General features: G+C 32.2%; 1 protein-coding gene across 1 annotated transcript in view; it reads left to right on the top strand.

Moving 5' to 3' along the window:
• The window catches only part of LOC130441872 (probable G-protein coupled receptor B0563.6), a 234,735-nt gene that overhangs the window by 162,687 nt on the left and 44,508 nt on the right, over positions 1-27,540 (top strand). The window lies entirely within an intron of this gene.

A 27,540-nucleotide genomic window follows, 5' to 3' on the forward strand; every position in this document is an offset into this window, starting at 1 on the left:
ATTGTTTTGAATGCTTTGAGAACGTGATAAAAAAAGAGGTATGTTGGTAGTGATTTACGATACTCACATGAAATTGTAAAGAGGAAATCAAGCTGACTCCCAATATGCAATAAAATATAGGATCTTCCATTTATAAAAATGTAACTTTGTAATGGCACATCTTTCTGGAACACCCTGTGAAATTTTTGATGATGACTTATCAAATTTTCAAATTGATATATCAAAGAACAATGGAGGAACTGAACTTTATGACACTAATTAATCATCTTGTATGTAATCCATGTAGTTTGTTAGATATTAAAAAATTTCAAACCTCTATTATGGAACAAAACAACATTCTTGGAAAAATGATATTCCAGTCAGGAAGGAAATTGTTCCGAGAAAGTATATTTTCAAAAAGAAACGTAGAACTTTTATAGAATTATTCGTCCTATCTTTATGACCATTTCTTGTGGGAAAGTTAGAAAGTACTTCACTGGAAAATGAAACTGACTAGAGAAAATAAGTTATCATTCAACGGACACAACTGCGTGTTGAAAGTGAATATGAACTATTATATGCCAGTGAAATACCATAGTGTTATACCATTTTTATAAAAAGGAGTAGAAAAATTAGTAACTAATATTATTTATCAATATTTCTTAGAATTTTATTCTTTCTTAGATTTTTTCTGACATTTTTAATTCAGATTTCCTTTTAAAAAACCTTTTTCTTTGCACCTTCATATATTTATAAGCTGAATTTTCAAAGTTTTCGATGTGATTCGATGTTTCAAATTCAAGATTTATTGATAAAAGTCTACTATCACCTAAGCTTTCGGAACATGTGTTGTATACACACATATAAATATTTAGTAAGATCTTAACTTGACTATGATGCCATAGTTTACGCTTCCACTAAAACATCAATATTAAAATCCTTGGAGACCATTCAAACAACGAATAGCTACAGATGCATTTTGTACAACACTAGTTAAAAGCTTGAATGTTTATCAGGGTTGCCATCTATAAGCTTACATCTATGTCTTTCACAAGGCAGTCTACGAAAGAGTCAGAAAAAACCTGAATGATCTACGACTCCAAGTTTCCAATACCATGCTCAGTAAGGCAAAAAATGGAAATTGCACTTAACCTTTTTAAACAATATTTTTTAAAAGAAAAAAAACTACCACAAACATTATATGACGATTCTAAATCTTCAAACGAACTTGGAACAGCTATCCTCGCCCTGAATGCATTTTTAGGAATCAAACCTGTTACTTCTACATTCACTGCAGAATTATATGGAACACTACAAGCATTCATATATTCATATTCATCTAATATTAACCGATTCACTTAATTCAATTCAAACTATCTAACACCTGTTATACTAAAAATCCAATCACTTTACTGATTAGAGCAGAAATAGTGTACTTGAAAAATGAAGATGCTACCGTCGAATTTATGTTTGTACCATCACATCAGATAAAAAAGAAAATGAGGAAGTAGAACTGCTATCCTGATCAGTAACAACGAACAGGACTTTATCAAAGTAGACAACTTTTCTTTTCAAGACATGAAATGTGAAATCAAACAATCAGTCAATCCTTGGCCCCAGCAAACATCAAACAGACCACACCAAGTAATATTATGCTCACGGCTAGGTCACAGCAATTTAAGTCATCTTCTAAAACGGACTGACTTACCAAAATGCGAAACCTGTGATGTAGATCGTAGTGTGAAACATACGAGTATGCTAACTGAGTGTAAACAATATGAAAGCACAATAAAGAAGTACAATATTTAAATGAATGTAGCGGACACTCTAAGCTAAAACATGAATATAGAAAACATAATTAGTCATTTAAAGGACACAAGCTTATATACGTTATTGTGAATATATTTTCAATATAAAAAATATGCTGGAATGTGATGTGAGTCTTCAGCCGTTAGAAACGTGATGCAGCAACCACTTCCCAATTATTGACGGTTTTATTCTCGAGCACAAACCACCGTTTGAGCTGTTATGGAGCAGATATGGATTATTGTGATTCTATGGCGCCTATTAAGTATCCTGCGTCTGCATTCCATCACAGCGAAAACGGCAGACGGTAATATGTTCCCCAAGCGAGATATACCACTCATTTTGGGGTATCCTCTGCAGAAATCTCCTCCCTCCAAGCTATTCATCTTGGAACCATCCGGTTCTAGGTAGATGGCTTTAGTATTACGAGACTAGAGTTAGCCGTCCACTGTTCTTTGTTAGTGATATGTGCTTCTAAGCTCTTATATTAAAAAGTTCTGTCAATTCCACGAAAGGAATTCCTTATATAGCATAAGATATTTGTTTTGTGTATTGAAGAAAATATATCAGATTCCTCCCAAAAATATTTTACAAAGCTTTAACAGAAGTTGAGTTGAGTTCATATTCCTATACGTTTCCAGCTATACAAGTATTATGTTTCCATAGCTTTTCTCACAAATGAATAATTTACCTAATTTGAAAAGTTTCTATCTCATACGATTCCAGAGTTGTATGAACTTATATGTTTCAAATTGTTATTCCTCAACAAAAGAAATGAATTCGAACCTATATTTGAATAGATAATTAATTGAAATGAACTCTGAAACGTATACTCCGTAGTATTTCACTACAATTATATCTTCATCATGGCTCAAAGAAATGTTTCATACAGAATGTGAAATATAATTATTAATACATTTATGTATTTCGGTACGATTGATTATCTCCTTTCAAGGAGGATAATAGATTGATGGATTCCTGAAGTTCAAGTTTGTAACTTGGCAATCAGTTATTCTCTTGTTATTTCAAGGAGAACTTTCTTTTGTATAACATGATCGATATTAGGGAGAATAATAGAAGAATGGTCAGAGTTCACGTCTCAAACTTTTTATATATAATATATAGATGAATTTCGAATGATAAAAGAAGGCAATATGTTTTCGAGTCCACTTAACTCACCAAAAAACGTGTCGGAAGCGGAGCTCACTTCAATTTACGATTATACAGATTGATTCATTAGAAAATGAATAGATGTACATGGGAAAGTATGGAGAAAATATGAGTTTATTCGTTCAATATATGAAGCGGCTTAACGAAAGAGTACTTTTACATCTAAAAAGTGATTTCAATGTAAAAATATTCTTTGTTACAACAGAACCCTATTATAAGTTGACGAATTTCCTCACCAAACTTGCGTTTGAATGTGCAAACATCTTGTCATTTGTTTTAAACTGCTGAATCATTTTGTTCAGTTTGGGAGCAGAACGTAATCTAGTGGAATCAGATCAGTTGAGATTGATACATAACGTAATGAATTTCATCTTATTCTTTTGCAACAGTAGCTAAATAAATTGTAATGAGCTCTGTCGTTTTGGAATTAAATTCTTTTCTTCAATAAATGCGGTCGATTTGTTTCAACACTTTAACCCTATCACCGATCTCTGAGACCGAACGGGAAATTTGGCTTTTCAAAATTGGCACCCTTGATAGCTCGCCCACTTTCTCCCTCTCTGTAGCTGTCTAGTAGTTTCCTGTGCCTGACAGATTCTTTCTCTTCATATTTAGCAAATGCCTACATATACAAAGAAAAAAATAGTGATAGTATCGGACTAAGCCGTAAGTGCTGAAGAACAACAACTTGAACAACAGCAAACCAACACAATCTGTTATACAACTATGCAAGGGGATTGAAAATACAAACAGGAATGTTACATAATAACTATTTCACCTTATTCTATGATAAAAATTGTTATGAAAAAAAAATGAAAATAATATAAACAAGTTATATTCAAAAATATAAGATTTGTTTTCTATTCCCATGTATACAAGTTATTTACAAAACTTTATAAAGAGTCGTTCCAAATTGCATATAATACGTGCATATATTAAGCCATAATTTGAAATAAATCTTGGTATTCAATTAAAAATTTGACCTAAGTAATAAAAAATACTGCTGGTCTCAGAGACCGGATGATACTGTTAGTGATTGAAAATTCATGATTCGGATAAAGTGTTAAAACTATATATTTTTGTTTCTATGGTATAAAGGTGTATCCAAATTTCGTCTACTGAGATATACGAGAATATATTGAAAAATTCCTAGCCCACTATAGAACCAAACAAAATTTCAATGTCAAAATATTTCATTACTGAACATATGCTCCTCTTAATTGGATACATTTATTAAAGGGAACCTGCAACGTCTTTAAACCTTCCAAAAAATGTTTCTTCTTGCTCTGAAAACCACACCTCCACAGCTTTATTACCTCCTCGTTGGTAGAAACTTTACGACCTTTCAAACTATTTTTAGTTGAGGCAAGAGATGATAGTCGGACGGAGCCAAATTTGGAGAATAAGGGGGGTGTTCTAGTAATTCAAACCCTAAATCACGAATTTTTTTCTTGGCAACATGAGATTTGTGTGCAGGGGTGTTGTTCTCCAAAAAAATACCTTTGGATAGCTCTCCGTCCCTTCTCTCTTCAATTTTTTTCCGTAAAGTGATCAGTAATGTCGAATAGTAATCTCCAGTTATTGGTCTACCATTATCCAAAGAATTAATCATGATAAAACACTTTTGTTTTTGGCATTTGGCAAAAAACAAGCTCTAATCGGAGCTCTAGCCCAATAGTTGATACTATGTTACCTACTAATTGACAGGGGTGTCGATTATTGGTTTTTGTTGTTGTATTTTGATAATATCTATAGCAATGTGATGCTGACGAGACTGGTAAACAAACACTCCTGTCAATTATTGGAATTTCACAAAATTTCCAACCAAAAAACTAAATTCAGAAATAAAAAGTAACTATTAATAGAAAAGTGATTATCCATTCCTTAATTAACTCAGTGATATGTAGTTTTTACATATTTACTCAAAACCTAAGTTCTTTGTTAATAACCTTAACAAAACTGACAGTATTAATGAATTTAACATGCAAAGTTGGGTTAGAATTTAGAAAATAGATGGATTTAGCTTTCCCTAGATACGTTTAAAAGATTTCTGTACCTTACAAAACTCTCATTATTCAGATTATAATATCAGACTCTTAACCATTAAGGCTCTGTCAACCATTGGTGCTTTTACCTTAGTTGAAACATTCACTTAATCAGCTATATCTCGTATTATCGCTCAGTAAGAGGACATTTCTGGAGTCCGTGTTCAACTTTATTAATTGTTTTCCTGGTACGAATAGCAATAATAATAGTAGCTGTAGTAATAGTAGCAATAATACTACTTACACTCTTTTCTTCACTTTGCTTCGTTGTTTATTTGCTTGTGAGTGAATCCACAATCGCGCGACGCAATTTTTTTGAAGTATTCAAACATCACAAATCAAAATTTCAACGAGAAAATTCTAGCTTCCTGGCTGCTAGAGTCTCATTTCATACACTATTATCACATCTTCGTTTTCTAAAAGTCTTCAGTTTGCCGTGAACAATCAAAAAGGACATCCAAGAAATTAAACGATTCACTAACACTAATTTATTAAAATACACCGTTTAGAGAACTTGTTACTATCCCGATGTCTTCACTAGTTCATTGAATTGTTCTCTAGCTCCCTGGTTGGGAGGGACTCATTCCACATACTATCATCAGATCTTCGTTTTCTGGAAATCTCTAATTTTCCGTTACCAAACAAAAAGGACGTCTAAGAAATTGAACGTTTCTCTAACACTAACATTGATTTATTTAAATACATCATTTAGTTAACATATTACTATCCCAATGAGTTCACTGGGTCATTAAATTGTTGTCTAGCTTCCTGGCTGCGAGAGACTCATTTCATATACTATCGTCACATCTTCTTTTTATAGAAATCTCTAGTTTGCATTGAACAAACAAAAAGGACATCTAAGGAATCATCTTTATAAAAACATGCCACCAAAAAACTTGTGTAAATAGGTCGGAATGAAATAAACATAAACCAAGAAATTCTTAGCGTGTCCACCAAACTTTAGCTTCGACAACAAAGTGGAGCAGGGCCTCCTTCACGGTTTATATCAGTGGGCGAGTTCGTAACAATATGTTTCATGTAGAACGATCTAAGTTTGTAGTTGTTTCAAACATACAAAAATATCAGAAGAATTCTATAAGACTAGGTGATACACGTAAGTGATTGGATTTTTTTATGATGATATCAGCTTAGATTTTTGGTAGTCGCTTCCAATTTTAAGATGGAACCATGTAACGTTGATTATCTACTGAACGTAGACGACCTCATTATGTAAGTGTCCTCAATGAATATGATTGATTCAAATTAACTGCATTTTTGTTTTTTTTTACTATTACGAATGGCTCAAATATCTCTTATACAATTCAAGTTCCGATATGTTTCTGAAGATGTGAATCAATGACATAATAAAAATAACTCTCAGTCATATCACAAGAAACATTAACTGCTATAAGCATTGTCTTTTAGTCAGGCGAATTATAACTATGTTATCTAGTTTTTACTCTCCATTTATTATATAATAGTGAAAGTTAAGCTCGTTTTCTCTGTTCCAAAATTGAACACCCCTAACATTCGGTCGTCTCTAATACAATAATCTACTTTATAAAAAAAATGTGTTTTCAGACTTTTAGTATGTTTAGTTGCCTCTTTTTGGTAAAAATGGGCAATTATTTTTATTTTCCTCCCTTCAGAACCTCAAATTGTCGTTTGCTTTCAGTTACTTAAGGAGTGTATTACAAAGCAAAAAGCTCTCCGAACACTCAAGTCATATATTTTTATTTCTCGTTTTCATTCTCATTTTTTTCCGAATATCTACTCAATCAGCACCAGACGCAATAAAATTTGGTATGTATGATGGAATGTATAGCTACGAGAATATGGAAAACGGAAATGTCATTAGAGATGTCATTATTAGGACCTATGTATTATTATTATTTTAGTTAGGGTGATGTATAAATATTTCTAATCTACTTCAACGTTATCCAATGAATTACTCGATATTAGACATGATAAAAAAATACAATAATTTCATTTTTCTTATACCAGTATCATGCATAAATAAAATATTGCGTTACCATAACAACGAACAATAACTTATTACGCAATAAATTAAAAGAAAAAAAATGTCCACCGAAATTGTGAAAATCGAAAAATTGGAGCAACGAGCCATCTTCAAATACCTGTACTTAAAAGGGTTAAGACGTAAGCAGATTTACGAAAATATGCTTAAAACCCTTGGTGATCAATGTCCAATGTATGCGACCTTGAAAAATTGGACTGCAAGCTTCTAAAGAGGTGAATTTTCCATTGAAGATGATGACCGATTGGGAAGGCCAGCTTCTTTTTCAGTCCCCGAAAATATAATGACATGATTTTATCAGATCGTCGAATTGGGCTAAAACGGATATCTGAAGCACTGAATATTTCATACGAACGCGTTCATCATATAGTTCACGTCAGTTTGGACATGAGAAAAATGCAAAATGGCTGCAAAATGGATCCCCAAATATTTGAATGTTGAAAAAAAGTCCAAAAGGGTAGAAGCATCGCGTTCGATCTGTTCTCGATTTGAAAACGATTTATACTTCTTAAGCCGAATTGTTACTATGGATGAGACTTGGCTACATTTCTACGATCCAGAAACAAAGCAACAATCGATGGAATGGCCACACTCTGGTTCTCAAAGACCTAAGAAGTTTCGTATCCAAAAATCTTCCGGAAAAGTTGCTTCAGTTTTTTGGGATTGCTATAGTGTAATCATAATCGATTAGTTTGATAAGGGTAGAACAATAACTGGATATTACTATTCGACATTACTGACCACTCTACGAGAAAAAAATTGAAGAGAGAAGACGCGGAAAGCTATTCAAAGGTGTTTTGTTTTTGTAGAACAACGCCCCTGCACTCAAACCTCATGTTGCCGTGCAAAAAATTCGAATTACTAGAACACCTCCCTCATTCACCAGATTTGGCTCTGTCTGATCATTATATCTTTCCTCAACTGAAAATAAAGTTCGTAAGTCGTAAATTTTCTTCCAACGAGGAGGTATTAAAAGCGGTCTAGAGACGTTGCACGTTCGTTGTAATAAATGTACCCAATTAAGATGAGAATATGTTGAGTGATAAAATATTTTGACATCGAAATTTGGTTTTGTTCTATAGTAGGCTAATAATTTTTCAATTTATCCTCGTATGGATTGCTGTTTCAATGTTCCAATTTTTCAAGCCCTTCCAATCAATAGTTGCCGTCACCCTTCACAAAATAGAAAATTCTGCAAGTGAAACTTTAGGTTAGATAACAAAAAAGACAGTAGTGGTTAAAATGACTTGATACGGTGAGTGGTCAACCGATTCGAGGTGTGAGAAGCATTTTGTTTTCTTCGAATGCGGTCGCTTTTTTGCAATTTCTCTTCATCAATTCTTCTGTTATTTATACTGACCACACTTGCCAAATTTCATAGCCGTTCAGTAAGTGGAAAGTACCCTATAAATTTAGTTTACTTTGAATTTATCGATATATGCGCTTTCTCAGAATAAGCGTACCATACCTTTTCTATACGTGAAATTAGATAATTTAGTTTTTGATAGCTTAATCAACTATTTTGATAATTCTCTTTATAGTTCTCTATACGGATCCGTTTTATCCTTTTCAGGGAAAAGTCACAACAAACAAGTGAGAAATTAGTAGATTATTAAAATATAAACTTTGGAAAAAACAGTGGAAGAGACGTAGCGATATTTAGAGACGTACGCAGGCTGAAATGGTTCAGATACATTCTCAAAAAAGGGGTGAGAAAGATAACATTACAGTAACCAGTTGGAAAATGGCAGAAACGAGTTAGGAAGACCAGGTATAGGTATAAAATATGAAATAATCAATAATCAAATTTTAGGTAACATTGTCCGCCTTTGAGCTAATGGATTATCGATTTTTGTTTCGATTAGGGTGAAAATACGAGGTATTTTCTAAAATTGTGTAATTTTATTATATGATCATGATTAATTGTTTCCAATTATTCTCATATGTATCACATGTCAACGACAACTGTTCAACTCGTTAATTAATCGTAATTGTGAATGTGACTTTCTAAATAAATCCCTTTCTATTATCATGTGACGTTAATAATCCGTTGCTCTTGAACATTTATCAAATTTGTTTTTTCTCAAACGTCTAAAACATTTATCGAATGAAAGACGATTGAAACAGTTCAAGGCAATAACAAGCTTCTACATCGATAGGACACAATTTATATTAGTTGGTGAACATATTTGGAACACACAAACTCGGAAGGACTTCGGTCAAGTTATTGTACACGTTTCAAATATCTAGGAGACGGGATTCCCTGTTAAGAGAAACAAAGTAATAAAACTCAGAAGTTTGTCAAAGAAATTTCTAAAAATCCGTCAGTGGATTAAAAATGATAAATATGAGGCCCTATGATACGTGACTTAATAATAATTTCATATAACTGAATATAATTAAGTATACCTTATAATAAAAGCAGTAAAAATCCTATAAATAATCGTAACGTGGAATTAATCTCCCTCAAATCACTGCTATTGGGTAGCATTGCACTTATCCTAACGTTGAATCTATGCTTGGAAATATTTGTGGAAGCTATTTTTGAAAATGTATCGCGACTTTCTCAATGTCAGAAAAGGTGTCAAAATATTTTCATCTCGAAAAGCCAGTAGAATAGGAATGAATCTGGTAAATATGACATGACACACTCGCAAATAAATAATAACGTGAGGGAAATAGTATAATTAGCGTCTTTCATACGTTTCTTTCGTTAGATGTCACTTCACGAATGTTCCAATACCTCCTTGTAACATTCGAAGGCTGCAATCACGATATATCAAAACAATGACCATGACCTTGATGCTTATTTCCAGGTATCAACTTTTATCTGTACTACGATGATTTCTTAATTTCAGTATTTTGACAGACACTGTAAACACGATCTCACTAAATGGCTATAGTAGTGGATTAACAAGTAGTAAACCGTTTAAACTTGATGGCGTCGTTCAAATACAAGAGAGTATGAAACGTTCTAAGTTATATTGAGCTTTTTTGTATCGTTATAGGGATATAAAAAAGTTACAACAGGAGAACTAAGCTGATATTATTGGAACAGTTGGTGATATTCATACTGAGCACACTGTTTACATTACCACTACACCAACATTCACAATTAGACTGTCTGACTCGCGTTTCGACAACCAAATTATCATTTTGAGAGAATGAAGGTAAACTGTTTTTGGCGTCATACAGTGTAATTGTGAGTGTTGGTGTAGTAGTAGTGTGAACAGTTTGTCCAGTATGAATATCACCAACGGTTTCAAAAATTACGTAGCTCTTCTTCTAACTCTAAAGATCATCTTCGTGCAGATCTCAATTCCATTATCAAGATTGTTACTGGAGATGGAGTTCTACAGCTACGACTGTGAAAAAAAATTGAGACTTGAAATTGAGTATCAAGGTCATTGTTATTGTTTTGATATATCGTGATTGCAGCCTTCGAATGCTACAAGGAGGTATTGGCGAAAGTTGGCGAATGTTCCTTCAAGTCACTTTTTATTCGCGAGTGTGTTATTTCATATTCACCAGATTTATCACTATTCTACTAGTTATTCCTAATGAAAACCTTTTGACACCTTTTCTGACATTGAGAGAGGAATATTTCCAAAAATGACTTTCATAAATGTTTCCAATCATACATTCAACGTTAAGATAAGTAAATTGCTAGCCAATGACGTTAATTTCAAGGAGATTATTTACACGTTACCTTTTTTACAAAGTATTCAATAGAACACTTTACCTTTATATTCATCATATTATCTATAGAAGTTGTAATGATTTTACTATAATCTATATTGGATGATTTTTCTCTACATATTATCTACAAAAATTCATAAATTTATCCGGAAAATTTCTTTTCATATAGTGTAAATCAAATATTATTCAGTTTTATCAAAAGTATTGATCAAGTCACGTATCATAGGGCTTTATATTCATCATTCTGAATTCACTGACGGTTTTCTGGAACTTCCGTTGAAAAAGTTTCAACTTTTATAACTTCGTTTCTCTTAACAGGGAATCCCGTCTCCTAGATATTTGAAACGTATGCGATAACTTGACCGAAATCCTTCCGAGTTCCAGATATGTTCACCAACTGCTATAAATTGTGTCCTATCGATGTAGAAGCTTGTTATTGCCTTGAACTGTTTCAATCGTCTTTATTCGATAAAAATTGCAGCTCATCATATTGCTCAAATAATAAAATTACTTCTGTTTTAGATGTTTGTGACAAAAAAAAATTGATAAATGTTCAAGAACGACGGATTGTTAACGTCACGTGATAATAGAAATGGATTTATTTAAAAAGTCAAATTCACAATGACCTATTAATTAACAAAAGTTGAACAGTTGTCGGTGGCATGTGATACATATGAGAATAATTGGAAACAATTAATCATGACCATATAGTGAAATTACACAATTTTAGAAAATACCTCATATTTTCACCCTAATCGAAGCAAAAATCGATATTCCATTAGCTCAAAGGCGGACAATGTTACCTAAAATTTGAGATGACTTGATTTCATATTTTTAGATACAGATATGATCTTGAAATAGAGAGAGAATTTCACAGTTTTTGTTTCTGTTCCTGCCTTCTTCACAACTGGTTTTTATTATGTTATATTTCTCACTCCTTTTTTGTAAATGTGTCTGGACTATTTCAGCCGGCGTAGGTCTCTAAATATCGCTACGCCTTTTCCACTGTTTCTTCGAAAGTTTATAATCCAATACTCTACTAAATTCTCACTCATTTGTTGTGACTATTTCCTTAAAAGGACCCTTTATAGAATCGCTATATTGATGCTCATTCATATATTTATATAGTTGATTTAAGCTATCAAAAACTAAACATTCAAATTAACATATAGAATAGGTACGGTGGCTTATAGAGTATTTTCCATTCACTGATCGGCTGTGAAATATATATAATCTGGGCTGTATAGTCACCGCAAAAAACTGAACTCGGCAAGACTTGTAAAGCGTTATTCAAGCTGCTTGTTCTTATCGCGCCTGCTATGATGGAGCACACAGAAAAGAGTCTAGAATACTATCATCAGATCAGTGGTATGTTATGATGGTGAAGCCTAGTCTCCACCGAAAGAAAAATATCCGTCTAAGACTTTTTAAAACCAATATGCTTCGACGATTTTTTGAGAGTGTGGTGGAAAACACAACGTTGATCCTCCGACATAAAAATGGAATACATTTACGATGCTCCAGATATATTTACCAAATTCAAAGCCAAAATCGTGCAGTGGTGGGGCCAAGTGTACAGAATGCCCGGTGGTATGGTGGTTCGTGAAGTCTGGGACACGAAACTCGACGAGAAGAGTTGCCCCACAGTAAGGCCTGGAAAAGATGATCGAGACAAGTTAGTGGACCGTGAGCCTAGCATGCAATACGTGCCAGAATTTCTCAGGGGGATCGCACTCAATTAAATCAAGTGAGTCTAGTCAAGTTTACATATTTGAGTGGAACCTCGTCTTTCGAATCATTTGGAATAGTTCATCTTGTTCTGCATTCCTATAGAATTTTCATATTTTTCTATATTTCTCTCTTCAATAAAGAAATGTTTTTCTTGAACATGGTACCTTCTTTTCTATTAGTTCTCCATGGATTCCATCAGGTCCTGACGCTTTAGTATCTTTAAAATTTCCATCGCTTCTTCACATTTGTTGTGAATAGTTTTTTTCATCAGATTTCCAAAATATTTCTTCATTTTCCATTATGTAGACATCTGAAATTTTTATTCTAGCCAATTTCTTCCATTTTTAGTTCCCTTCATTGATTTTTTCTATTTTATTATCTTCAGTGCGTTTTTATTTAATTCTTTATATTCACTAGATATTTGAAAAGAGAAGGTTGTCTATCTACAAATGTTTGGCATGGCAATCAAAAGGAAATCACTAGGAAAGGGACGATAGTGAGTAAATTCCAGACACATTAATAGTTTTTAGAGTTCTAGGGAGAAATCGATACAAATTATATATGAACGGAAAAAAATAGCCCAACAAAAAGCGGGTTTCGCTTCAAATTAAGTATTAAATATATTTTGGATAAATCCACTCGATTCATCATACTTGAAACTCTTCAAGGTAAACGAAACAAAAGTATAGAAGTGAGAAAGAGCAACTTCCTAAGCCTATTTCTCGGATCCGTGCCCTCGTTCAGAAAAGTTGGAAAACTTTCGATATCAATGCAGATTTAACTGAAAAATTATTCAAAAAAGTGGTGTTTTCCTGATGAATATGCGCATCGTAACAGTACTAAATGACTATCTATATAAAAATAAAATGGAAAAAATTATCCGTAGTAACTTAACGTGAAATATTATTATAATGTTATAATTGTTATAATTACATTATAAAACGCTAGATTCTGGTAATATAAATGAACAGAAAAAAATATCCAAAAAGCTTTTCATATTAAACTCAGTAATAATAAGTTTATCAAAATTGAAATAATAACATTCTTAACATGTACTCAATAAAATAATTATGCTACAAAATAGCTGGACAAGACTATGTCTGCTTCTGTTAGTGCATAGTAGTTGAAAAAAATAGTTCATTCTTCTCCCATTCACATCCGACATATGTTGATGGGAATTAAATCTGACCATGAAAAAGTATTAACAACTCCAGCTTGAAACTTCATAGTCAGACGTTTATTACAAGTATGTGAAGGATGGAACGAGCAATAAAGCAAATTTTATGACCATAATGCGTAGTTGCCATACTGCCTCGAATAAACACAAGTTGTGGTCGACTTCGGAAAACATGATAACAAGAGTCCTTTGAATTATAATAAGAATTTATTATAATACGTACCCAAACAGAAATGCTAATATATTGTAATAAAATATCAATTATGTCTCCCTGTGCTGCCGGTCTTTGCACCAACTGTTGACAACAGTGTTCTGTAGTCCAAGGGACCCCTAATTGTTTATTGTATAGAAAAAGCTAAAAACAATCTCGCAGGCCAGTTTTTTGAAGTAGCTATGTTGATGATTAGTGATATGCTTCGGTTTATCAGTTTTTCGTTCTTTTGTCCACAAAACACGATAGGTTACAATTCTATCTGTATCAACTAACATGTTGATACCTTTCAAGTCTTCCAACTTAATATTAAATTTAACACAAGTCGGATTTCTTCTACGGTAGAGTTTGAGAACTGTGGTGTGAGCTATACAGTCTCTCCCACATCCTAGTCCATACTTATTCGATGGGATTTAAATCTGGTGAGGAGGATGATATATGAAGCCAGGAATTCCATAATTGAACATTTGTGGACGAGTGTTGTGAACAATTGAAAAGTAATATTTGTTGACATATTTGAAGATATAAATTTCACATTGTGATCATACCGTTGCTAAAAAGTTAGGTTAAAGTATCTAAAAGAGGTATACGTTGAAATGGACCGCATCAAGATTCTTGGTTCTCAGTATACTCTGAGTTTGTTACAAAACTATTATGGATTTATGTGTCTGTGACTCTTATTATTCAACAATTTATATTTCTGAACAAAGACGAGAATAGGAATGTTTGATGTAGTTCGAACAATATGCAAAGATTTATTTTCTCACAATAACTAAGTCTTTATGATGTTATTTAGTTCTGAAGATTTATTGAATGGGTGAACGACTAATTTTTGTTGTTAATTTATCTTTGTTTATTATGATTGTCACTTGTATTTACTAGCTAAAAACGTTCACGGTATAAATTCCATTTACATAAAATGCAAATGATTACGAACTAGACGAAGATGATTCAATTGTATGTACAGAATATCCCAAGGATTTAATCTCTTATTCACTCTCACTTCACTGAGCATCTAAGAGATATTTTTTTATATTTCATATAAATAACGCGTAACTGTATGAAATATACGACTCTCCAGTGGTAACAAACAGCCTGAACTTGAACGGACTTAATTTATTTCCCAACCGAGAGCCAGCCGCTCTTCACTTTGAAGTACATGTTTCCTACTTAACCTTCCATCTTTATCTCCATTCTCAGTGTTATAAAAACATTTAGTGGAAAAATAAAGCTTTCATTAACCACATCTAAGTTAACATAGTTGTGATCTTTCCAAACGTGTGAACTTCTAAGTCTACCAACTACATAACAATGAAATAAAATAGACACATCATAATATTCCCTTAAAACAACATCTGAAGAAACAGTTAGTTTTCTAAATTTTTTTCTACTTGTGATTTTCTTTACAATGCATAAAAACTATTGCACATTTGTCAGGAAGGAAATGAAAAGCATTTTTTCCTCGTCAAAAGTTGAAATGAAAAACAAGAGATGATGTATGGAGGCCAAAGAACAACTATTCTTACTTGATTTGAAATTATAAACAAGATTTTTAGAGACAAAGATAAGGAAATACATTAATGAGAAAATTAAAGAGGAGTAGAGTGCATAAACAAAAGGGAAATAAACGACAGATAACATATACACATTAAGGAGCTTCATAGAAAGTGAAAATAGAACAGGGGGAACTATATGATAATTTAAAAGGGAAGGTTGAAATATACGGAAGAAGAGTGGATGAGTTTAGGATGGGGATGAGGGTAAACCGCGCAGACGATCTTAGTCCACTTATGTTCACACTAATGATGGGTAGAGTGATGAAAACAATAAAAGAGATCAACCATGAACTGAATACCAGAATTGACAACGAAAAACTAGAACTGGTGAGAATAGTATATGCAGATGATGTAGTAATAGTAGCGAATACATTTGAGAAAATGAAAGAAAAAGCAGGTACATGGAAAAAGACAATAGAAGATCTGAGAATGAAAGTAAATACCAAAAAAGACAATATCTAATAATGAGAGGGCCATATTTGAATACGGGGTTGTTACAGACGATGGAAAAATATAAAAAAGAGGTAACGAACAGAATAAAGCCGATCAAATTTACTGAGCTTGGGAGAAGTAAAAAAAAAGAAAACAGGAAATACATAAAAATGAAGGTATAAAACGCGATAAAACATTATCTATCTCAATACAGCAGAACCTTGATAAGATATAGACCAAAAGAAACGTTAAATAATTTAAGTTATAGAGGTTTTTACTCACTAATGGGTTGAGCTGGAGAGTTTTTATTGGTTTATATTTTTACTTACAGAGGCTCGATTATGAGCTTTATTTGAGACTTATAATGATATATGAACTAGGTTGAATGGAAATGAAACATTGAAATATTAAAATCTACAAGTACATATGTATTTTATCTCAAATTTGAAGGTAGATTTATTTAAGTCCGTTCGATAAACTCTCCAATTGACTTTTTCATTCTATGTAAACTTCTCTGCTTACGCTTGCACTTTCACTGCAAACTTTTTTGAATGCCAGATCATTCTTTGAAATTTTCCAATCATCCATTAATAGCTTTAAAATTTGCAGTGACTATTCAGCTTTTCTCTTTAATATGGGCCCGCTAACCCCAATGTTTTTATTTCTACACTGTTGAAACTATGTGAGCAAGCAATGTTCTAAATTAGAGAATGCAGAAAATCTTTGTCTTTTACATAGAAGACTCTCCCGATTCTTGCTTCTTCAATAACTCAGCTTCGTTTTTTAATATGATGGGTAATGTACTCGCAAACTGAATTGCAACGTATTTTCTCATCAAACCACTTTTCACAGCTTCGATCGCTTCTAACTGCGCAGCGTATGTTAGTGCTTTCAGTTTTTGTTTTGAATTCATTTTCACTCACAATGTGCAGAGAGATACTCCCGGATCCAGGCTAAAAACTATTGATACATACATACATACAAATAATTTACTGTACTTAGACTTTCTTACATTTGAAGCCCTTTGGTAAACACGTTTAAGCAATGGACAATAACAATGGTCTACTGTTTGCACATTCATTCAAAATCACTCAATGATAGGTGATGGAAGTTACAAAGGTCGTCGTCGTTACAACTTTGAGATACTGAGGTGAGAAGCCCAAATTATTCGTTTGAGTTATGTAGGGTTCGTAAGTAGAGGAAGTTTCAGAATCCGAGGGGACGGGAACGCAACAATTTATGATGTTATAGATGATTATGTTATCGAAGTTCAAGTTATCAAGGCTCTACTGTATAAAGAAATGAAGCCTGGAAATAAACAAAAACAGTACCAGAAGCAAAAAGTCATATATAAAGAAGGAAAATCAGTCCCAGGAAAACTTCGCCACAACAAATAGCACAGTTATAAGAAAGAGACATTACGAAGAATCAATGAATTATCAAGAATCTAAAAGAGTCGTGAATGGAGAGAAAAGGAGACTAAACTAAAACTTTTGAACTCTGACTCTCCGAAAGGGCATAAAGACTTCCAGATAAAGAGATGAAGGAAAAATTAATTTGAAGTTCAGTAACATATAGAAATTCTTTTTGTAGATTTTAGCCGTCAAGAGCATTGATTGTATTCTAAAATGGATGCAATTGCATGTATAAACATGGATTTGTTGATATCACCATCGCCATAATGAAATATATATCATACAAGGCTCAGGAAAATTTCGCCTGAACAAATATCACAATTATAAGGAAGAGAAAAAACGAAGAATCAATGAAATATCAAAGAATCGAAAAGAGTGGTGAGTGGAGAGAAAAGGAGAGAAAACTAAAACTTAAGAACTTGTCGTAGATTTTAATTGTCAATAGCATTAAACGTATGGTGAAATTAATAGAATTTCATGTATAAACAGGGATTTGTTAATATCAGCATCGTCATAATGAAATGTATATCGCAGATAAATATTGATGTCAAAGTAAAATCATAATTTCACTAAATATACATATCATATTGAGAATATTCGTATTTTTATTACCAGGAAGTGAACGAACTTTCACGCGAATGACCGTTGCTATAATAATTACATTGACAGTATGAAATGGATCCATTTTTAGATGCACTCAGTGTCGTCTAGCAAGCTGTGAGGAAAATGGGTAATAAATTTTACTTGTATATAATACGATTCTCGTTATTATACATTCTACTAGTTCTTTCATTCTTAATGAGCTATCGATCATTCCCCCATTATCACAATAAACGACACGAAATTTTACATTCTATGGCGTCATAATGGAGAATCTCACTTCCAGGTTATATAAAAATTCCATCAATAACAATGAGTTATTGATAGTCATGATCAAGAATGATGTTATATAGAATATAAGAATATACTCAGTATTTCTCAAAATGCTTTTCTACCTCTAATTCTTCGTACAAGTAATTAAAATAAATGGCGATACATATTTGACTTAGGAATCTCTAGGAAATTTCTCAATTATAGTCTATTTCAGAGAGGTAGAGAGCAATAAAATGAGGAAGTCCGTCTAGTTCGGCTCAATTTCGGTGTCGGCCATAGGTGTAGGTCTTGAAATATTGTATAGGGATTACTTAGGTAGTAGATTATAACGTTACGTTTTGTGTATAACAGGTACCGTTTAACCTACTATCAGAGCCTCTGCCTATTTCAACACTATTTCAGATGTATTTGCTGTTAAGCCGTAAATAGTGTTCATAGTATTATAAGATTAGTAATAAAATGGCGACATTTACAACAACGAAAAGATGTTCTAATAATTCTCCACTATCAGTGAATGAAAAAACTTGTTATTTTAAATGTACACGATTGCATAAAATACGATTACCCGAAATTTACTTTACAAGAAACTGTCGACCGATGTTCCCGAATGACTGGAGTTGGAAAGTCCACCGTTTTTAAATTATTGCGGAGGAGAAAGATAGCAGGCCAAGTGGTTCTTCCCAAGAAAAGTCCAGGCAGAACATTGAGGATGAAGACACCAAAAGTGTAATTCGAAGAAAAGTTCACTCTTTTTATTTTAAAAAATAAATACCCACCCTAGATAAGATTTTAATGGAGCTTGGCCAGGATGACAGTATTCCGTTGATAACTAAAAAACTTTTATGAGAAATATGGATTTTCCTGGGAAAAGCATAACCGTAAAGCACTTTTACTGGTAAACGATGAAATTGTCTGCTGACGACGAAAATACATAAGAAGTATAAAGCAGTACAGAACAGAGCAGAAGAAAATCTTTTATCTTGATGAGAAGTGGATTAATGAAGGTTATACAGTATCAAAAATTTGGTAAGACAAAAATATAACCAGTGCTCGCCAAGCTTCCATGGAAGATGTATCAAAAGGTATTAAGGTGCCTTCAGGTAAAGGGAAAAGACTAATCAACTTCCATATTGGAAACGAAGAGGGATTTTTAAAAGAAGATTTGCTAACCTTTCAGTCGTGCCATACAGGAGATTACCACGAAGACTTGGATTCGGATGTTTATGAAAACTATTTTGGTGAAATGATAAAATATCTCCCGGCTGATTCAGTAGTAGTAAACATAGTATAACTGTGCTGCGCACACCGCCATATCATTGCAAACTAAATTCCATAGAACTTATATGGGCGCAAGTTAAAGGATTTGTAGCAAGACACAACACGACATTCAAAATGGAAGACGTTAAGCTACTGTTTGATCAAGCCATTAAGGAGGTGACACCGGAGAACTGGCGAAAAGCAGTCCAGCATGTCATTAAAGTAGAGTAGAAAATGTGGGATCTTGACTACTTGATCGATAGGACCGTCAACCCGTTAATTATAACGTCAAGAGGAGATGACAGTTCCTCAGATGACGAAGAATATTATGTTTTTTTATAATTTAATTTAATAAAATTCTTTCCTTTTCACGAGTATCCTACCGACACGCCTTTGGCACATTATTTTCAGTGATTGTGAATAGACTAAACCCATATATTGACCCCAACCCGGGTGGTACTACCTGCACTTGATAAAAAAAATTACAATGGAGTCAATACCAAACTATGAAATTGGATTAAATATTCGTTGGGTCACTCTGTGGTCCCTTTGCATACCTAATGAGATTATGTTACTCTTCACCTTTCTGAAATAATCTATAGAAATCAAATATGAATTTAATGATCAACTGATATTTTTTATTTGATACTGATAATTGATATCATTTTTATGATTCAAGATCTCTCAAAACTGCTTGATGCTATCTCCAAGCCTAGTATTTAATGTTAATGATCGTAGAAAAAATAATTTAAAGTAATTATTTATATAAATTATTTCTGGCATTGAAAGACTCAAACAAAGGATGGAATATTCTAGCGGAAAAATTGAACACACAATCTTTAAATAAATTATTGTAATACATTTCAATTTAGTTTATGCAATAAGAGAATGCTCGGGATTTTAGAAGTTATATTTCAACTAAGTTGCCAGACTTCAAGATAGTATGGGAATTGAGGAAATAGAAAATAATGAGATGTAGATTACTCAATAATAATAATGATAAAAATTGTTGTTGTAATTTGTTTCAGTTCAAAAATACAATGAATATCCTTGCAATATACAGATTGTTTGAAAAAAAGATGATGCCGTCTCTAGGATTTATAGAAAACAGAAAAATATTTGGGGTTTGCTTAGTAAAAAATTTCGTAACGTCATTCGTAATCAAGATAAAGTGCGTTGGAGAAACACCTTCTTTCATTGAATTCTATTCCATGTTAATTAGCGTTTTTTTGAAGTTTCATCTTGTGATTTTATATTTAATTAATACATTCATCGTTACTTCATACGAGCATCAATTATTACTTCATAATTTTCAAATCAAAATATTAAGAGTACTGTTTTGGTGTAAAATCAAGTGATGATTAAGTGCACTTAAAATTGTGATAATAAATCTAATATTGAAAAAGTTATGTTCAATACTACCGGGTAACTAGCGCCGTATATGAGAGTCAGATATAAAAACAAATTCATTCGACATATCAGCTTTCAATAAATATTCTTATTAAATTTTAATATATTGTTGCCAGTAGTTGGGACAAAAACGTAAAAAATGTGTATATATGTACATATATTTCAGCTTTCTATCTATCCTAGAGACGGGATAACCTTTTTTGAAACATTCTGTAGGATATATATTTTGTAATTCTTCAACTTATATTGTTATATTCCCAAATCGCGTATTTTTTATATTTCATATCATATTAATTTGATTTGATTCGTATATGAACTTTCACTTGGAATTTTTTCAAGTTATTACTCAAATAGAAATCTTAAAAATAACTGGAAGAGAATTTATCTTTCTTACAGCCTTTAGTTTAAGTAATAATCCAATATTTTTATTAAATAGTTCAAATTATTTTTTGTAGTAGAACTCGTTGTGGCATATTTGTGCCTAATTGTAGTGAATAGTCTCAACAAATTTGTTCTTCGAACAGTTATTTTACAAGGAACATTGTTCGGGGGGATTAGAAATTATAGCCACGTGGCTAAACAAGAAAAATTCCATTTCCTAATTGCATGTCCTAATGTCGCGATGCTACTTGAAACGAAGATAGCACATATCAACACTAGAATTTTAATTGTAGTGCAATTACAATGTAGTGACCTTGTTTATCTGATGTCAATATTTTAGTCTGATAGCTGTTACGTAAATTGTGTGTCTTCAGTCTCTGAAAACGATAATTTCGTTATTGATATGTTTCTTAGACTGTTAATCACCAACGCACTTACTCTTATACTGAGCCAACTTTCTAGATTTTATTGTGCAGATATGGAAAAGCTTGGTATACCCTATGATTTTCACTGTACAAAATTAAGGTAACATCATCTTCTGGACAGTTTCAATTTAAAAAGGGAGGAAGATATTGACAACAATATTTGAAAAAAGATAACAAATTGTACTATGATGAAGGCGCGTTCATTTTTCGTATATTGCACGCAGATAAGGATTTGAGCAACAATATGAACATCATATATTGGGCTTTGATTGTGTCTCTCATGTCTGGGTATTTACCTCGATATTTTTAAGCTCCACATGGATCGTGTTTACGTCTAATCTAACAATTTAGAGAACAGCTGATTTCAAATGGCAATATAAGGTTCAATAATCAATCAGTTGTCCCTAAAATGCAGGCAAACTCTTTAAACTGCAATATTGGCGTCAAGTAACAAATAGATATGTAACCTAGTTCAATATCCAATATAATTGATCAATTAAGTACTGGTGGAATATAATTCCAACCCAATATTGTGTTATTTTCATGACCTCTTGTTGAAATACAAACTATCAAATATAGACATTGTTGTTTACTTTTGAAAAATGGGAATTTTCAGAAGTTCACTGTTTATATTATGTAAAATATAGCTTCCCAACTATTAAATCATTTTTATGACGACGGCATAGGAATATCTAAAGTTGCGTTTCTCTTTTCCATATTTTTCTTCTATCCCCATTCAACCACTAATAAAGATTAAGGAGACGTAAATTTACGACTGTTGCTACGTAAGTCGTTCTTTTATCAAACTTGTCGATATTGTAAAAAGACGGAAACCGTAGTTTTGATTTATTTTTGATTTTATTCGGCTAAATGACGAGAACTCGATTGATACTCAAAATAACAGAACAAATATATTAACACCCACATCTATATTCTCCATTCTTTTCTCTCAGATAGGGTCCAAAATTTTTATCAATCTGACGAATGGGAAACTTAAATACAAGATTATGTTTTCAACATTTACACATTTACAAACTTTTTTTGCCGTTCAGCAACATCAAGACTAAAAATCAAGAGATATTATTCATTAGTTTATTGTTTTTTATCAATTAACATTATTTATGAATCTGATTTTTTTATTCTACTTTCTATTATACATTAGTACAATAATACATTCATAACAGTCTATCTGCTATTTTTTTTTAATTATATATCCACAAAATGTTCACATTGAAAAATACATGAAATCAATGCGAGTAAAGTGACAAGATAATACTAAACAATTATTGAATTATATGATTTCATTAGGCCGCATCTACAAAAGACACTATTTTTAAAATATGTACGCAAATTCTTTGTACATACATAAAACAAGTGGAAAAAGAGGTTACACAGCTGTCAGATCTTTTACGTCCTATTCATATAATTAAAAAGCGATTAATCTACCTCTATGTGAAGCAAATTGAGTTAAAAGAACAGGCCATCAAACCTCAACGTGGACATTGGAAGTAGTGGAAAGTAGTATGGCAACTACTGGGGGTCCCATAGCCTTTCATAGTCCCCTCAGCTTTAGAGCGTTCTCCTATGTCTTTGTTGCGTAGAATCGATTTTTCGTGGGCACCGAGACCAAATCTGACCAACAACAATTTAATTGTTTATAAAGCTATAACTTTTGATCAAAGAGATATATGAAAAAAGTTTCAAATGAAAAATTTTTGTTTTTAATAGATCTACAAAAAACGTTTTCACAATTTTTTGTAAGAAATCAATATTTATAAAGTTATCGTCAATATAATGTTAAATTATTGCAAAATTAACGTTTTGTTTCCACTTTATAGGTCATTACTTGGTCCCACACGACGTAGAAAGATTTAAAGTGTTTCATGAAAAAAATCACCGTAATTTGTTTGTAATTATTTTAAGGGTATATGAATTTAAAAAAAAAACGAGATGTACCTCATAGTAGCTTAAAGTGCTAATCAATATAAACATTTTGACATCTTCCAACTATGTTTTCGGCCCTTAGTTTTGAAGCTATGGAGGTGCGCGATCAGAGGCTAAAATACGCGCCTGCGATTACTTCTTTACAATAACTCAATTGAAGTTAATTTTTTATGACTCCAAAATATATTAATATTAAAATATATTTATTATTTCATTATTTTATTGCACCTTACCTTTTTTAAAACTTCTTTCGACGAAGATTACGACAAACATTCAATTACAGATATGTATATTCAATCAAATTCAGTATTTTCAATTCATGCAATTACAGTTTGGTGACAATTCATGAACTAGTGAGTACAGCTTTTTTTAGAACTAAAATAATTTCATCTATCTCAAATTAAAAAATTTTTTATTTATATATTTTTATAGTTTTATTTGTTACGTTATAATTTTGAAATGTTAATTTGCTCGTAAGTAGCATAAAAAGCTCTGAAAATATGGTATCTGATAGAATTTGACGTTGGCGGCGATTCCATATAGTTTTACTTCCAAAAAAGTATTGCTAACACGTCCATATAAGTAGTAATTGGATATGTGGTTATGATACAACAAACGATTAAAACTATTAGCTTGTTTTATAAATAAAAAATAGATATTTGTAAGGTGCAATGAAACAATGAACATAAATATTAATATATTTTTTAGATCATAAAAAATCAACTTCAATAAAGTTACTGTAAAGAAATAATCGCGGGAGCACCTCAGATCGTGGAAACGCACTTTAACCTCTAATCGTCCTGTTAAAGTGGTCAAAATGTTCGTATTTATAAGCACTTTAAGCTACTGTAAGGCGCATTCCGTGTTTTGATTTTAAATTTATATACTCTTAAAAAACTTATAAACAAATTACGGTGTTTTTTTTCATGAAAATTTGTACATTCAAACTTCTGCAACTTTTTAACAAATAATGTTTAAAAGCTCCATCACATCTTATTTTGAAGCTTTGAGTCATGAGGAACCAAGTTATGACTGTCAAGTGAGAAAAACGTCAATTTTGCAACAATTTTGTATTATATTAACAATAACATTTTAAATATTGATTTTGTGCAAAAAACTATAGATCCTGAAGCAAAAATTTTTTAATTTAAATTTTTATATCTCTCTTTGTTCAAGAGTTACAGCTTTATAAACAATTAAATTATTTATAACAAATTACTTGACCAGATTTTGGCCCAGAACCCTTAAAAAAGATTCTTTGCATCAAAAAACATAGAAAAACGCTCTAAAACTGAAGGGAGTATGAAACGGCTAGTGGTTTTGGTTCCTCTGGATAACTTAATATAAATGATCTTTGATTGTGTGATCCCAGTGTTGTGTTTGCTACGGCTAATATGATGCAGTTACTTTAATAAGAAAATCCGTGCTAAGTGTATTCCTACATTTCAGTTCATATGTGGCTCAATATAAATTCAAATTCAGGATATTCAGTTGTTCATGTAAAATAAACCAAATTTACCTTACAAAATATAAAATTCAGATCTACACAAAAATAATCAAAATATTTTCCCACATCAATGAATATCGTAGCAACTTAATTTCCAATTTGTCAATGGAAAAAATCCCGAACCAGGGTCCTTATACAGTGTGAAGATGATATTTAAATATTATTTGAAATTTTGCACACTAAATTCCTATTATAATAATAGGCATCACGTCATTATTATGTTTCTGAAAGCAATTTTTCACCCACTTCGATCTTTGGAATGAATTAAAAATTTCACATACGTATCACAACAAAAATTCAATCATTTTGTTCATTGTTCCTATTAGAATCAGGAGATGTGACCTATAAAAAAGTCTACTATACCCACAGTGCGAAAAATTCAATAGCATAATGAATAATCAGGAAATGGAAAATGGCGGATTGAGAATTGTAATTCGGAGTTGGGTATCTTCCGTTCACAATATGCAAAGCTTTGTTTGTTTAGGGTTTCGGCTGTTTGCAAATAAACAACCTCACACAATAACACTTAGGGCCGGTTTCTTCATGTTCTAATAAAGTGCCAAATAATTATTAGCCACATTAATTTAGTAGGGACTATTATTTGTCGAATGAACGTTTACCGTTTCTTCCTCCTTATTGGTTTAAATCTAAACTAACTAATAAGTATTTGTCACTTCATTTTGGCAAACGTATAAAAGATGTCTATAGAGCATGTATTGAATAAGGAAAAAAATAAGGGAAAAAACTTTCTTCTATGGACGATTTCCTATGATCTGTGCTAAGTATATTTGCACGTGTTTTGTTTAGGTTAATGTTGAAGTAGTCGCTAGTTGGAGAGAGTTGTATGGTCTGAAAATTATAGTTTATATTGAAAATAATTGATAGGAAAGGAAAAAGAGAACGGTGAAAAATTTTCATTAGCGGACAAAAAATTGTAATGATCAATTTTACGAACAGAATAACCACGTTCTTTTGGAAATTACAGTATTTTCTCAATCATTTCCTCATCAAACAAATCTTCTAAATCTTGGAAAGCATCCTTATTGAATATTTAATTATTTGTATGATAAATATCTCCAAAAGTATTTTAGGTTAAGTTTCTACTAAATTCTTTAATTGAAAGTTGTGACTACCTAATAAATTATTTGGCAAATAACTCGATTTATTCGGAGGTTTAATTTTTCAGAAGATTAATAAATAAATTTTTTTTATTCGGTAAATAATAGCTTGCAGGGACTTTATTAGGGATGTGGAGAAACCAGGCTTTAGTCGCCTAAAGTCCTTAGAAGGTACACGAATGGATGAACTTATAATTAATAGGCAGACTCCCAGCTTACGATGAATCGTTACATGAATTGATTAAATTACGAAATAATTCATAAGACGACTTGATATACATAACATGCATTCATAGTAAAATAACCCAAAAAGTGGAAAATTATCCTTAATAAAAAAATAAAATGACTTTTCACGGTTATAAAAGGATGGGGCACTTTTTACAACTCACAGAATGAATGAAGGTTACAATTTCATAATATTATGAACTTATCCAGTGATATAGACCGTGAAGCCGGTCTTGTTCTGATATGTTATTGAAGCTTAAGTTTGGCGCATGCACCGACTACTACGAAGACTTGTTTGTTTATCACGGCAGTCTTGAGATTTCGATAATTCGAAAGTTTTAGATATGATTTTAAAAAAGAAAGCGGAGCTGTAGAAGTCGTAGTAAGTAAACAATTTGATGTCATCGCGATTACGTCAAGACGGTGACAAGTGAATACATACGTGAACTGAACAGTGTATGGTTACTGTACAAATAAGTATAAAAAAACGTGAGCTAGATACACCGTATTTATAAATTCATCCCACCGTTCTGTGATTGTCAAATATTTTACAAAAATAAAAACATTACAATAAGAACTTTTGTTTTTTCTACCAAACAAAGTTGAATATTTCGTAGTGATTTCAGTTAATGCACCTGTTTATTGCCTTCCATAGCTAGTTCTTAAGGTTTCTCGGGAATATTTGGGGAGTCTTGAACTTGGTAATCTTAACTTATTTTCATTATCACAAGGAAGCAATAAGTACAGAGCAATCTGGTGGCAGATTGAAATACGATTATTTGAAAAGTTATAAACGATGCTGGGGTAGGTGATATTGGAATCATATTAATGTATTGGCCAATGAACATCATGCGTTCGCAGTCGAGACGTTTTTCAAGAGTAATTCTTCTTTCGTTTTGTTCTGATTTTGGTATCAGAAGATTGAGGAACGAACCAAATTTAAGCTCAATTCATTCCTGGGACCAGAGGTTTCGAGCAATTGCTTCGGCTATGAACACTATTCGGTCAATGCCTAGACGATCTGAGGGGACCTCCAAACCCTTGAGAACATTAAACTTGTAGAATTTAATATTGTAGCGTTTTCGAACTGTTTATTCCATTTTTTTGGAGCGACAAAGAAGACATTCATTTAAACGGCTAT

The sequence above is a fragment of the Diorhabda sublineata genome, chromosome 3 (genome assembly GCF_026230105.1).
Source record: "Diorhabda sublineata isolate icDioSubl1.1 chromosome 3, icDioSubl1.1, whole genome shotgun sequence".
Taxonomy (NCBI): Eukaryota; Metazoa; Arthropoda; class Insecta; order Coleoptera; family Chrysomelidae; genus Diorhabda; species Diorhabda sublineata.